The following is a 15090-nucleotide window of genomic DNA, read 5'->3' on the forward strand; positions in this document are numbered from 1 at the left end:
AATATAAGGCAAGGACCAATGCCTTGTTTGCTTAGATGTTTTGTAAGACACACACACATGCAGACAACACATGGCATGTATGCTCAGCTGGGTCTGACTCTTTGCAACCTCATGGACTGCAGTCCACCAGGCTCCTCTGTCCATGAAATTTTCCAGGCAAGAATACTGGAGCAGACTGCCATTTCTTCCTCCAGGGGATCTTTCTGACCCAGGGATGGAACTCACATCTCCGCATTTTCTGCATCGGCAGGAGGCAGATTCTTTACCACTGCACCACCTGGTAGGCCCTTGACGAGGATTAAAGACCAGCATCGGTGGTGAAATGGGAAAATACACTTGAGATACGGTACTGACTATCAAAGGTGAAGACAGGGCTTAGGGCAGCAATAAAAGAAAGAAGAAAGAAAGACACGGTTCACTTGAGGGATAATTTCTTTATATTTCATTACTTTTTACTCTCTTGGCCTCCCAGTTTCTATGCTTCTCCCACCACTGGCTTCTGGATGCTAATGCCACAGACATGAGTATGCCTCATGGGAAAATTGGAGACTGGAGGGAGCTCTTCTGGCCACATGCCCACCTTTCCCCAAACTTCCCAGGTGAGTCTGCCCCCTGGGACGGGATGCTCCAGAGACTTGTTGCTGAATGTGCTGCTGCACTTACATGGTATGAGCCCTCAGTCAGGCAGGTCAGTTCCATTCTGATGCTACTGGTTAGTTCTCTTATGAAAGGTAAGACTGAGAGAAAGAGGAAAGGGAACACACCCACAAGACTGCAGAAAGCTCCTTCTGAATGGGTGTAACAGCAAAACTCACTGCTAACACACTAAATGGCAACTCACACTCACTCAACAGCCTCACACCCATCTTCTCTAAAATTTCTATCTGTCATAGAAAAGAGGTGCAGAAGACACTTTCTTTTAATGGTTTATCAGTCAGCTGGGATACAGAAATAAACATCCATAAAGATATTATACGGAAACTACTGCCTTCTCCTTACTCAGTTAAGTTCAGTCATTCAGTCATGGACTGCAGCACACCAGGCCTCCCTGTCCATCACCAACTCCCGGAGCTTGCTCAAACTCATGTCCATCGAGTCGATAATGCCATCCAGCCATCTTATTCTCTGTTGTCCCCCTCTCCTCCTGCCTTCAATCTTTCCCAGCATTAGGGTCTTTTCCAATGAGTCAGTTCTTCACATCAAGTGGCCAAAGTATTGGAGATTCAGCATCAGTCCTTCCAATGTATATTCAGGACTGAATTCCTTTAGGATGGACTGGTTTGATCTCCTTGCAGTCCAAGGGACTCTCAAGAGTCTTCTCCAATAACACAGTTCAAAAGCATCAATTCTTTGATGCTCAGTTTTCTTTATGATACAACTCTCACATCCATACATGACTACTGGAAAAACCATAGCTTTGACTAGACGGACCTTTGTTGGCAAAGTAATATCTCTGCTTTTTAATATGTTGTCTAGGTTGGTCATAGCTTTTCTTCCAAGGAGCAAGTACATGTCTTTTAATTTCATGGCTGCAGGCACCATCCACAGTAATTTTGGAGTCCAGAAAAATAAAGTCTGTCATTGTTTCCACTGTTTTCCCATCTATTTTCCATGAAGTGACGGGACCAGATGGCATGATCTTAGTTTTCTGAATGTTGAGTTTTAGGCCTACTTTTTCACTCTTCTCTTTCACTTTCATCTAGAGGCTCTTCAGTTCTTCTTCACCTTCTGCCGTAAGGGTGATGTCATCTGCATATCTGAGGTTATTGATATTTCTCCTGGCAATCTTGATTCCAGCTCATATTTCATACAGCTGGCATTTCACATTGTGTGCTCTACATATAACTTAAATAAGCAGGGTGACAACATACAGCATTGACATACACCTTTCCCAATTTGGAATCAGTCTCTTGTTCAATGTCCAGTTCTAACTGTTGTTTATTGACCTGCATACAGATTTCTCAGGAAGCAGATAAGGTGGTCTGGTATTCCCATCTCTAAGAATTTTCCAGTTAGTTGTGATCCACAGAGTCAAAGGCTTTAGTGTAGTCAATGAAACAGAAGTAGACTTTTTCGGAATTCCCTTGTTTTTTCTATGATCCAACAGATGTTGGCAATTTGATCTCTGGTTCCTTTGCCTTTTCTAAATCCAGCATGAACATATGGAAGTTCTTGGTTCGTGTACTGTTAAAGCTTAGCTTGGAAAATTTTGAGCATTACTTTGCTAGTGTGTGAAATGTGTACCGTTGTGTGGTAGTTTGAACATTCTTTGGCATTGCCTTTCTTTGGGATTGGAAAGATATAAATATAAAATAAATAAGTTATACATATTATTGGAGAAGGCAATGGCACCCCACTCCAGTACTCTTGCCTGGAAAATCCCATGGATGGAGGAGCCTGGTAGGCTGCAGTCCATGGGGTCGTGAAGAGTCAGACACGAATGAGTGACTTCATTTTCACTTTTCACTTTCATGCATTGGAGGAGGAAATGGCAACCCACTCCAGTGTTCTTGCCTGGAGAATCCCAGGGACGGTGGGGCCTGGTGGGCTGCCGTCTATGGGGTCGCACAGAGTCGGACACGACTGAAGCGACTTAGCAGCAGCAGCAGCAGCAGCATACATATTATAATAGAAATATAATATGAATCCATCCAAAAAATATTTATTAAGTAACTCCTGTGAACTAGGCAATGAGCTAGACCAACAAAAATGCATATATGCATAAAGAATTTTTACACATTCTTGAGTAGTACTTATTGGTATAGTTGAGATACAGATCTCATGTTTACAAAGTGAAGTCTGCCGTCTTCCAGGGCATTACGTTTAGCTCTCATGATATTTACATAAACATAGTTTTTTCACTCTGTGCATTTGCTTTTCAAAAACTTTTTTTGATCAATATCAAAAAATTGTAATCTCTAGTATAAAAAAAAAATAGGGTTCCCCAATTAGGATGATTTTATGCTTGTTATAGAAATACCGATTTTTTTAAAAAAGAGATGCTGAGCCTAGATATTGTTGGCCTCAGATCCCGAATAGGAAAGCAGCACCTGATACCAGGACGATACGCATGTATGCTAAGTCACTTCAGTCTTGTCCGACTCTTAGTGACCCTATAGACCATAGCCCTCCAGGCTCCACAGTCCATGGGATTCTCCAGGCAAGAATACTGGAGTGCATTGCCATGTCCTCCTCCAGGGGATCTTCCCGACCCAGGGATCGAACCCATGTCTCTTATGGCTCCTGTACTGGCAGGCAGGTTCTTTACCACTAGCACCACCTGGCATGGCAAGTGTCCTCAAACAGAATCATTTTCCCCGTAATTCCCACGGTGAGTCATGTTCGTGGGGGTCTTTAGAGAAAGAATGGGAAGATGAGGGTGGATGAGAGAATGACTAGTGAAAGAACTAATGTTCTCATGCATACATCTCTTGCTTTTTGTTTGTTAAGATTTTCTGCTTCATTCATTCAGCAAACATTGAGCAGTACTTACTATGTGTTAGGAGATGAAGTAAGTTATTGCACATGATGTAAGGTAAGGAAAAACGTCCCCTGCTAAAATATACATCATATACCCCTTTTGGAGAATTGTTAAAATTCAGAAAACATGATTTTTCTAAAGATACTAACAAATGTAAAACGGGATTCCAGGGGTCTAATGCCTTTTTTTGCCCATAAGAGGTGGATTAGAGGATTGGAGTGTGACATCTCTTAAGAGTGGTGCGTAGATCCTGCTGATGCTTATCAGGACTGTGAAATGCAGCTAATGACTCAGCGATTAGACAAACACAGGAGATACCTTTTAAAATGCAGCAAGGTAGAAGACACATGGGATTGGGCACCGCACCCCGTGCTCTAGAGATATGAATTCCACTTGACTCTTAACCACTGCTGCTGCTGCTGCTAAGTCGCTTCAGTCGTGTCCGACTCTGTGCGACCCCAGAGACGGCAGCCCACCAGGCTCCCCCGTCCCTGGGATTCTCCAGGCAAGAACACTGGAGTGGGTTGCTACTTCCTTTTCCAACACGTGAAAGTGAAAAGTGAAAGTGAAGTCGCTCAGTCGTGTCCGACTCTTATCGACCCCATGGACTGCAGCCTACCAGTCCCCTCCGTCCATGGGATTTTCCAGGCAAGAGTACTGGAGTGGGTTGCCATTGCCTTCTCCGTAACCACTGCTAGCCACTGTTGACTGAAGAGTAAACAAATGCCAGGTACAACACAAGATTTATATTGAATTTATCCCTCCCTCAAGTCCCACAATAGCATAACAAGGGAGGTGAAATTTTCCCCATTGAGTAAACAAGGATGTGAGGCACACAGAGGTGGAATTTCTAAGCACGCAGAGTCAGGAAACGTATAGCCAGGGTCTAAGCCAAAATCGAGGCTATCTGACTCCAAAGTTTGCCTGATGTTTCTAACCTCTGACCAAGTTCCATCTAAAATCCAAAGTTGGAAATTCAGTTAGAAGAAAACAAGAGATGCTTCCTTCATCTACAAAGTGACTCTTACTACTTGCTAGATCTCAGACTTCTATAATAATTTTATGAACACTGCTCTCCCTAGAAAGAGATGTGTATGTTTACAATTAGTGTGCATATACACATTTTAGGAGGATTTCTAGAGTCCTTAAAACAAAGGCTAAGAACCTGTGCCCTAAGAGTTGCAGGACCCAATAGGGATGTAGTGAGTAAAAATATCTCCTTGGCCAAACCAACAAATGCTATAGGATCATATAAGCAATTCCTTACAAACACAGAATTCACCCTGAATAACAGTTAACCATGACATAGACCTCATGTTATAAAGATATTCACAAATAACACAGGTTAGCTGATTCTTGCTGGACTTTTGAGTAGGAGTGAGTCAGAGGAGTGTCTAAGGGAGCAGGAAAGAATGTTGCTAGAATGAACGTCAACCATACAGTTGGGCTGAGCCCCTTGGTCATGACCTTGAGGCTCAAGGAATTGGCTCAGGCAGTTTTGAACTGAGTAGCCATTTCACAGACAGCCCACAGCCCGGCAGGACACCACTCTCTAACTCTGCCATCATGACACTGCCATCTGCAGCAAGCGAGCTGAGATGTCTCAAGACCAAATTTATCACACCCGAGATTCCATCCTTACATAAGAATCACCTGTCGCTGGTGCATAAATTTTAGCACCTAGCTGAGCCAAGGGTAATCAAGATTTAAAAGAAAGAGGCCTGAATAAATATCAAGCAGATTTCCTCTCTGTGGGGCTGAGTTTTGAAAAAACCTTTGTGCCCTCATATGCCCCTCAAAGGAGACTGCCATTTTTCTTCTTTCAGTCTGCCTTACTACTGTTGAGGGAAGGATGCTCTAAGAGCCATAGGCAATCTGTCTTCTTGGAGGTTCTGCTCAAGCTATGACCTCGGTTTGTTCCAACTTATGTCTGTCTTCACAAGTTTCAGCTTGCTCTCATCATCAGCTAAATTAACCATAAAACAGAGCCTTGACTCGCATTATCGAAGTCTGAAAGTAATCCGTATTAGCCTGGAGCTATGCATCACTGTTTCCAAGGGTGCAGACTTAAGAAGAAATGCAGGAGCGGCCCTTAAATTTATATAGCACTTTGGGTAATCTAGAAAATTCCTTCAGTTTCAGACCTCGAAGGGGAGGTTCAAGTGTGTTGTCCGAAAGCTAACAAAATGCCCCTGGAAGTGACAGCGGAAGTAGAGTGACTAGGAGTATCGGCACTGGAATAACAATGAATGGTAGGGCAGGGCACAAGGAGCAGGGGAGACTCCTGGACTTAAAAGGGGCCCAGGGACTTCCCTGGTGGTCCAGTGGTTGAGAATCCACCTTCCAATGCAGGGGACTCAGGCTCAATCCTTGGTCAGGGAACTAAGATTCACATGCCGTGTTCCACATTCCACATTCCATAAGCCCTTACGGGGCAACTATTGAGCCTACCCGCTCTGGAGCCCATTCTCCACAACAGGAGAAGCCCCTGCAAGCTGCAACTAGAGAAAGCCTGCACGCCGAAACAAAGAGCCAGCATAGCCAAAATAAAAAATAAAATAAAAAATTTAAAGGGCCAAGAAAATTCCCGACAGCTTGATTTGGTGAAATTAGGAAAACTTAAATTAGGATTAACAAATATCTGGGAAGGTTTGAATCTGTGACCTGGGGGGCAAATTTCCCCTCCTCTGGGTTTCCATTTGTAAAATGTAGGAATAGGATGAAGGCTTCTTCCTGAGTAAGCATGTCGTGATGGAAGGTAGAAGAAAAGGCCTTTGAAGCCAACAGAATTACTCCTCTGTCCAGGGAAATATAAACAACAAGAACTCCATCAGCCTTCAGCTCTGCTTTTGAATGAGTTCTTTGCTTCTGTCTGAGAGGCAAAGTAGTTCATTCCTTGGGGAAAAGTTGAATGTGGAATAGTAGACCATGCCCTTTTCACTCCAGTTTCATTATGTTATTTTGAATTATTATTAATACACAGAACACTCAATATAAGTTAACAAGATTTTACTAAGCGTCTGACATGTACCCAAGACTGCCATAGGCCCTCTGGGGTAGATAAAGAAAAACCTGGTGACATGTTCAGGGTCTTCAAGTATCTTAACATTTTCTTAGAGGTTTATATGTTTCATTTTATTTATTTGCTTGTTCACTTTTTATGGCCACGCCACAAAGCATGAGGGACCTTCGCTCCCCAACCAGGGACGGAACCTGTGCCCTGTATAGTGGAAGCAGAGTCTTAACCACTGGAACACCAGGGAATTCCTTACATGTTCCATTTTAAAAGCCAAGCAGAAAACAAGCCATTATGTTTTAAGAGTCTAACTGCTAAGATAAATATTACTTTTTTCTATTAATGTAAGCAATTGAGTTTGACTGAACTTGTTTTTATGCTTTTACTAATACATATTATTGTATTATTTATCTTGCTATTCATGTCTATAAGAAGCCTCACTTATAGATCTTACATTGGCTTAAATTCTGGTTGGATGCCTCTAGGTCAAACACAAATAAGAGTGTTTGAATTACCAAGCAAATGCATACTTGTACATTTTGAAGTTCCACTCAAAGAAATCTAAATGAATCATTTGAATCATTTAGGAAAACTACTCTAATTCCTGAGTGTGCACTTTGCCTAATATTTTTGCACATCTTTGAACACTGATGCTGCCCCAGTTAATGGACTATCATCCTTTGTTGTCTTATTTCTTTTTTGGATAGCAAATAGATGGTCAGTTATGTCATCTTCCCCAGACTATCTTGTTTTCCTTTGAAGACAAATCACTAATCCATTTATTGCAAATGGTAATCCTCTCAAAAATATGCCTTGGGTGCAAAACAGAACTTTTCAGGCAGTAAAAATGTTTCAAAGGAGGTCTTTCCAATGCAAATTATTTTTGTCATGACTTCAAAGTAATTTTCCTAGCTGTTCTGTATGAATATGCCTTTGTATACTTTCAATTACATATATTTAAACATGTAAGAATGATGCAAAATGGCATATCCGTTTGTGGAACTTGCCAGTCACATTATATATTTCTAAGCAGTTTATTTAAAAATGTACCAGGAATTAAAGTATATTCTTACTTAAGAAATGATATACTGTATTACCAATTTTTTTTCTTCCAACAACCCCTAGCACTATTTTGGGAACTTAGGTGTTAAGAACTGGGTTGCCCATACTCCTTAGTCCATGAAATGATAAAGCACATTTATGCCCACTGCCCTTATTGTAAGCCCCCTAAGATGTTCAGGGTGACCAACCATCCCAGTCTCCTTGGGGCTGAGGAAGTTCCTGAGACGTGGCGCTTGCCATGGGAAGGTCCCAGCAAGTGGGAAACTCGTGGATCATCCTGTGGATGTTATAACCCCTCTTCAAATTGCAGAAACTGAGACACAGAGAAGCAGAGTGCTCTGTCCAGCTTGCCCAGCAAACTAGAAGCAGATGTGGGACTCGGTCTCTGCATTCTGACAAGAGAACATTCACAACTAGGCAAATCCTGCTATTTCCTCTATATCTTACTTCCGCCTGGAACTGTAAGGAAACCAGTGTCATCTTTCATCTTTTTGTGTGCTACCGTTCCAAAAGTGCTAGGCTGAAATAGTGGGTACTAGCGAATAGGGTCTTTTGTAAAAATCCCATATTATTTGGGAGAAACAGCATTGCAGCTTTGTGTTTTAAAGAGAATGACAGACAGACTGAGAAATTATGATGATCTTAAGAAAAGGGGAGGAAATATTAGTATAATATCTAATTATATTATATAGTAGTGTGTATCCCACCAACTACCTCCTGATATCCCCAACTATCTCCAGTCCTCACTGGGTCATATGTGTAATTTCATGAAACAAATCAACTTAAAGGACTCTTAGAAAAAATGACCAGGTAGCCAGCTTTTGAATTGTAACATTGTAAAAATGGCAACCCACTCCGGTGTTCTTGCCTGGAGAATCCCAGGGACGGGGAAGCCTAGTGGGCTGCCGTCTATGGGGTCGCACAGAGTCGGACACGACTGAAGCGACTTAGCAGCAGCAGCAGCAATAGCTAATACTGACTGAGGGCTGACTGTGTGCTAGATGTGATGCTTAGAGCTTTACATGAATTCAATCAATCCAGCCTCACAATAATCCCAAGATGGAGCCACTAATATTCCCACTTTACAGATAAGAAAAATGAGGCTGAGAAAGGTCAGGTGATTCATCCAACATCACACAGCTGATAAAAGTTGGAGCTTGTATTTAAACCCAGGCAGTGTGACCCTGGAAGAAGTGCTTTTAGCATCCACTATATCACTTTTAATGAAAGCATTAAACAGCACAGCTCCCAATGTCCAATCAATAAGACAGCTCTTTGTTAGGACAGACCTAAAACTAGCTGGACCACATATTCCTCAGATATACAGTGAGTACATTGGTCTAAAAACATGAGGCTTTCTGGTCACAGTTATTAAAGGATCTGAAGGAAGAGATTTAATCTATTGATTAATTCCACAGTAAGATAAATTGTCCTGCCAAGCTCCTGCTATTTATTCAGGACCTCTATTTCTCTTTCTGGAAATGTAAATAATATGTCCTGGGCTTCTGTGAGAAATGACTGGGTAAAACAATGGGCAAGCACTATGCAAACTGTAAAGCGCTTTGTACAATTCTCCCATATGTTAAGGAGCTTCCAAAATAGCAATTCCTTCCAATGCCCTTGCAAAGCAAATGAGACACAGCTGCTAGAATGCGCTGCAAAGAGACAGAAATCCAGCTCTTCAAAACTTTCAAGGGGGGAAACACACGCCATAAAATTACCCTGAAGATAAATTTTACAAGAAGCTCAGAAGTGTCATCAAGTTTTTCCGTGGTTAATTCTAAAAGAGGGCCAACGTCGCAAAGATCAAGCAAGCAGTTCCTCCATAGAAACCTGGGGAAAACGCTGCTTAATGACACTTGCATAATAGTTAGAAATATAAATTGTACTCACATGATGAGCAGAAGTGAGGAAGCCAAGTTAACGGGCTCTTCTGAGTCTTTTCCAAAGACAAGTCTGTAGGGGAAATAAAGGGAAGACTTGTTCTAAACCAAACAAAAGGAAGAATTCAAAAAAAAGAAAAAAGATTTACAGTTTGTGTCTTTGGACTCTACAGATGAGTGATTTCCATACACTGTCTTTTTCTGGTAATAAAAATCAATCTACTAGTATGGTTTTAAGAAAAAAAGGGAAAGTTAGAAGGATGAGGTGTTGGTAGAATGCTGTGAAGCGTTGAGCACTTGCCAGGGGGCTCCAACAATTAAACAATTTTGTTGAAAAAACTCTAATAAAATCGGCATTCCCTGTCATCTCAGAACAAGATGGCACCACTAAAGAAAATGCCCAACAACCCATTTGGGGGCTGTGATTTGATGGAAGGTGCCTGGGGGTGGGGAGAATTCAGGGCTGAGTCATAGACTCCTAAAATGAAGTGGACTAAAGCTGGAGGCAACTGGATTGAGTCTCTGCCCTTTTCCCTTTTTTCCTCCTTCTCTCGAGGGATTTCAGCCCTTCTGCAATCAGCCAAAAGGAACAAGTGAGCTGGCCACTAGGCAGTGAGAAATCGTCAAAAAAGTGAAATCAAGTTTCACTTGTAATATAAAATAGATACACTATATAAACAAGTCTTGAGATGGGGAGGAGGAAAGACTTTCCCAGGATCCTCTCACCTGTTAGACTCATTCCTGCTGAATCCTGTCTCCGTTGTACAATGATGTACCAAGGTAGAAGGGTACCTAGGTTATCCAATTTGGAGGCTAAACAGAATTTTAAGTTCTTTGGGGAAAAAGAAAATCATGATTCCTCTTAGCAATTAATTTCTATCTTTGCATACCCTCTTAGCCACTAACTTTTGTGCAAAAACTAGTTTAAGTTGCTCTAACGTGATCTTTGTGGACAAGGACAAGTGATTTAGTTTTGCCCATTGAAAAATATGCATCCTGCATATATTTTCACGTAGGTATTCTCATACTAAACTCCTAATGAAAACCCAGAAGTTTTCCTGTCTTTCTCAAATGAGAACTTCTCATCCCCCGCCAAGTTATAGAAAGGAAAAAAAAAAAACAAAAAAACATTTTGATGTCCTGGTATCATTTTCCCTATTTCAGGTGCCCCAGTATAGACTGAGTAGAGAGTGTATAACTTCATATCTTAAGAATAAACAACAAAAAAATTAGAAGGTTTAATAGCTAGAGATTTTACATTTCCTTACTAACTTCCCCCCCACACACCACAAAATGTTGGTGTTGATTACTTTTTTGTTTTGGATTAAACTCTGGTGGCTCAGATGGTAAAGAATATGCCTGTAATGTAGGAGACCCAGGTTGGATTCCTGGGTCAGGAAGATCCCCTGGAGAAGGATATGGGAACCCACTCCAGTATTCTTGCCTGGAGAATTCCATGGACAGAGGAACCTGGTGGGCTGCAGTCCACAGCATCACAAAGAGCTGGACACAGCTGAGTGACTAACACTTTCACTTTTCACTTTCAGGTGTAAAACACTGTATTTCACACATTCATTATCGAATGAATTTACTGAATTTACATAATATTCATGAACATAATTTTGTACGTTACTCTGCCAGCAAAATATTCCTCCTTCCTTAACAAATAGAGCTGCTCAGTGTTAATGAACGATTACCATGAAGAATTCTCCTTTGTTGTTAAAACCAAGATACCACCATTTGGTTCCTCTTGAACAGAGAAATGTATTGTTCTACCGGACTTTCTTTTGTTCTGAATAGAAAAAATTTTAAACTTAGTTGGATATTCTTTTGGGGTTTCTCATTCTTTCAATTTCAGTATTCCTCTTGGAAGAGCAAAGGAATGCTCTCTTTTTCATCAACCAGACCGATACTAGTTTGAGTATGAAATGCAGCCATGTCCAAATAAACTATGTTACAGCTTTCAGGAATGGGGGGAGCTTTTCCCTCAGGGGACAGAAGGTGAGATTTTTCTTTTGCCTTTAACCATTGAATAATTTTAATTTCCCTGATGGCTCAGTTGGTAAAGCATCCACCTGCAATGCAGGAGACCCTGGTTCAACTCCTGTGTCAGGAAGATCTGCTGGAGAAGGGATAGGCTACCTACTCTAGTATTCTGGCCTAGAGAATTCCATGGACTGTATAGTCCATGGGGTGGCAAAGAGTTGGACACGACTGAGCGACTTTAAAAAGATTAATAACAGAGCATAAACCACTCCTTTTTTTTTTTTTTGCCATACCTATGCTTACACAACTTCTTGGATAGTGGATAGAACCTGGGCCCCCTGGGAAGCACCAAGTTTTAACCCTGGACCACCAAGGGAAGTCCTTGTTTTGGAACCATTTTTACATACATGTTTGGAAGTGTGTATGCTTTCAACTGAATGCCATGAGATAGCAAGGTAAGCCGCCTCCTTGATTCTGATCTAGCTAGCAATAGGCACCTGGATTTCAGCTGGGTTTAGATGAACTATGCAATAACTTATATAGTAAGACTGGGAACTTAAGAATCAAACCACACTGTGATTTTGGTGGATTCTGCTCTTTTGTGAGCAGTTTAGTGGGTGGGGTCAGTCTTTTAACTTACTTAAAATTTTACAGGGAGTTTTCCTGTGATAGTACTGAGTCATTTCTCCTCAATTCATCCATCCTCACAATTGGGTTAATATACCTTATGGTACAGGTCTATCATAAGGACCAAATAAAATATATACGTTAGATGCTGCCTATAGTGCCCATGGGCTTCCCTGGTGGCTCAAACGGTAAAGAATCCGTCCACAATGAGGTAGACCCAGGTTCAATCCCTGGGTCAGAATATACCCTAGAGAAGGTCATGGCAACCCACGGCAGCACTCTTGCCTGAAGAATTCCCATGGCACAGGAGCCTGGCAGGCTGTAGCCCACGAGGCCGCAAAGAGTTGCACACAACTGAGCGACTAAGCACACACAGTGCCTGGGACATAAAAGCTGAATGGTTGCTTCTTGATCACTTGATCCTATATGGTTCCATTGCTAAACACTGGTTCTTAATAATGTTAGGCTACAATAATATTTTGTCATCCTCTCCCTGACCTCCCCCTGGAAAAAGAAGAAAAACCACAGCTAATGAAGAACAGTCAATTAGGGAACTGGGATATATACATTTATTGATACTATGAATAAAACAGATAACTAATGAGAACCTACTATATAGCACAGGGAACTCTACTCAGTGTGGTAGAGTTGACCTAAATGGGAAGGAATTTCAAAAAAGAGGGGATATATAGAAACATATGGCTGATTCACTTTGTTGTACAGCAGAAACTAACACAACACTGTAAAGCAACTATACTCTAATAAAAATTAACAAGCAAAAAGAGCTGCAGCCAATACCTACAAAATGTAAAATGGCCCACACTGATAAGATGGTAGAGATCATCCATACTGTTGATATGGAGAGCAAGAGATCATTGTGAAAGAAGTCTCATGGAAATTTCCTACCCACATACACATTTGAAAAAAAGTGTTACAGATATTCATGCACACTGAACTGGCAAATAAAAATTTCTATACAAATAGCCCTAATTTTAAATCAACGTGAAGGTTAGCAGAGCAACAAAGAATGCCTGTGCTTCAGACAGAGGCAGTCTCCAGAAGAAGAGTCCCTACGTGAAAAGATATTACGTGTCTATTCAAAAACCTCAGTCAGTTCAGTTCATTTAGAAAAAGCCCCCAAAAGAAACATTTATAGCATACTTTTCATATTGTGTTTGGCTTTGCTTTATTTTCTGAACAAATATGTGTGGAAGCATATATGTGGGCTTTATTTTCTTTTGAATCCTTTTTGGAATTTTATGAGATCATGTTGGCTCTTCCCTTATGGAGAAAACTGAAACAATCAAAAGAGATTTTACACAGTCTCAATACCACACTTGCCACCCCATCAGCACTACTCCCCCTAAACATGCCTGTTACCACTGATGAAAATACCTGCTTTCCTGGACGCCGTATCTTCTACCTGGATCTTAGATATTATCACTGCTTGCCAACCCAATGAAACTGCTTGAGGAACCCTTTCTAGCTTGCCTAAAACATTAATCTGTCCCTCTTTACTGGATCATTTCCAGCAGCACACAACCATATTGCTGATTCTCCCAACCCCACACAAACACAAACACCACCGCTGTCAACACACCCTTAGCTGGACCCCACTTTCCTCACCTGCTTCCCTCCCATTTCTCTGCTTTCTTTGGCAGGAGCTTCAAAAGTTGTCTTTCTTCACCATTTCCAATTCTTCTACCATTCTCCCTTATGCTACTTAGACTAGACTTTAACCATCACCATTCCACCAACTATGTCCTTGTTACAGTTCTTCAGTTGTGAAACTCAACAGTAAGTTTGGAGTTTTCATCTCATTTGACCTATCTGCAGCATTTAACTCTATTTTTACTCCCCTCTAATTGGTACATTTCCTTCTCTTGGCTTTTTAGGACACCATCCACTCCCGGTTTCTCTACTTGGATTGTCAGTCATTCTCAATCCCTCCTTCACTTGATAATCCCATTCAGCCTCACAACTTCCAATGCCATTATACTGGTGACCCCATCTTTAACCCAAACACATGCCACATACTCTCATAAGCCCCACATGTGCATAAGCAACAACCAACTCGACATCTCCCATCAGGTATCTAATAGTCATTTCAAACTCAGTATGCCCAAGTCAAGATCCCAACATTCCCCACAGACTTGATCTTCCTATAGCTTTTTACCTCTCAACTGACAGCAATTTCATCTTTGTAGCTTCCCGGGTCAAAACCTTCATTTCTTTTCTTTTGACATTCTCCATCCAATCTATCATGAAATCCTATTGAACTTCAGTTTCAAAATACATACAGTATTGAACTGCTTCTCACCATCTCTGCTGCTGCTGCTGCTGCTGCTGCTAAGTCGCTTCAGTTGTGTCCGACTCTGTGCGATCCCAGAGACAGCAGTCTACCAGGCTCCCCCGTCCCTGGGATTCTCCAGGCAAGAACACTGTAGTGGGTTGCCATTTCCCTCTCCAATGCATGAAAGTGAAAAGTGAAAGTGAAGTCGTTCAGTTATGTCCAACTCTTAGCGACCCCATGGACTGAAGCCCACCAGGCTCCTCCATCCATGGGATTTTCCAGACAAGAGTACTGGAGTGGGGTACCATTGCCTTATCCGCTCACCATCTCTAGTGATCAATAAACCCATGGCCCAAGCCAGATCATCTCTTGCTATACTTACTGCATAACCTTGTAATTGGCCTCTTAGCTCCTTCCTAGTCCTACTCACTATATTCTAAACACAACATCTGATCAGGTCCTTTCTTGAAAGCCAACATTTTGCAGTGACTCTTATTTCACTCAGATTACAGCCAACATCTTTTTCAGTGACCTACCAGGCCTTATATGGTCTTGCCCTTACCTCATGTCACCTCTCCTATCTACCCCTATTTCCCCTCACACATTTGACTTCAGCCCCACTGCCCTCTTTGCTTTTCCTTAAATATGCCTGACACGCTCCTGCCCCTTGGCCTTCACACGGGCTATTCTTTCTGTCTAGGACACTCTTCCCTGGATAAATACATGCTTATAGTCCTATCTG

General features: G+C 41.6%; 1 long non-coding RNA gene across 5 annotated transcripts in view; it reads right to left on the reverse strand.

Annotated features, from left to right (window-relative positions):
• Positions 1 to 15090, reverse strand: part of LOC147357624 (uncharacterized) — a 301874-nt gene that overhangs the window by 84177 nt on the left and 202607 nt on the right. For all 5 annotated transcript variants that reach the window (XR_015141493.1, XR_015141499.1, XR_015141494.1 and 2 more), the window contains one exon: positions 9453 to 9515. This is a non-coding gene — a long non-coding RNA (uncharacterized LOC147357624). The remainder of the gene's footprint in view (positions 1 to 9452; positions 9516 to 15090) is intronic.

This window comes from Bos grunniens, chromosome 15 (assembly GCF_055505025.1).
Source record: "Bos grunniens cultivar Pamir isolate PY7600 chromosome 15, Bosgru_T2T1.0, whole genome shotgun sequence".
NCBI lineage: Eukaryota > Metazoa > Chordata > Mammalia > Artiodactyla > Bovidae > Bos > Bos grunniens.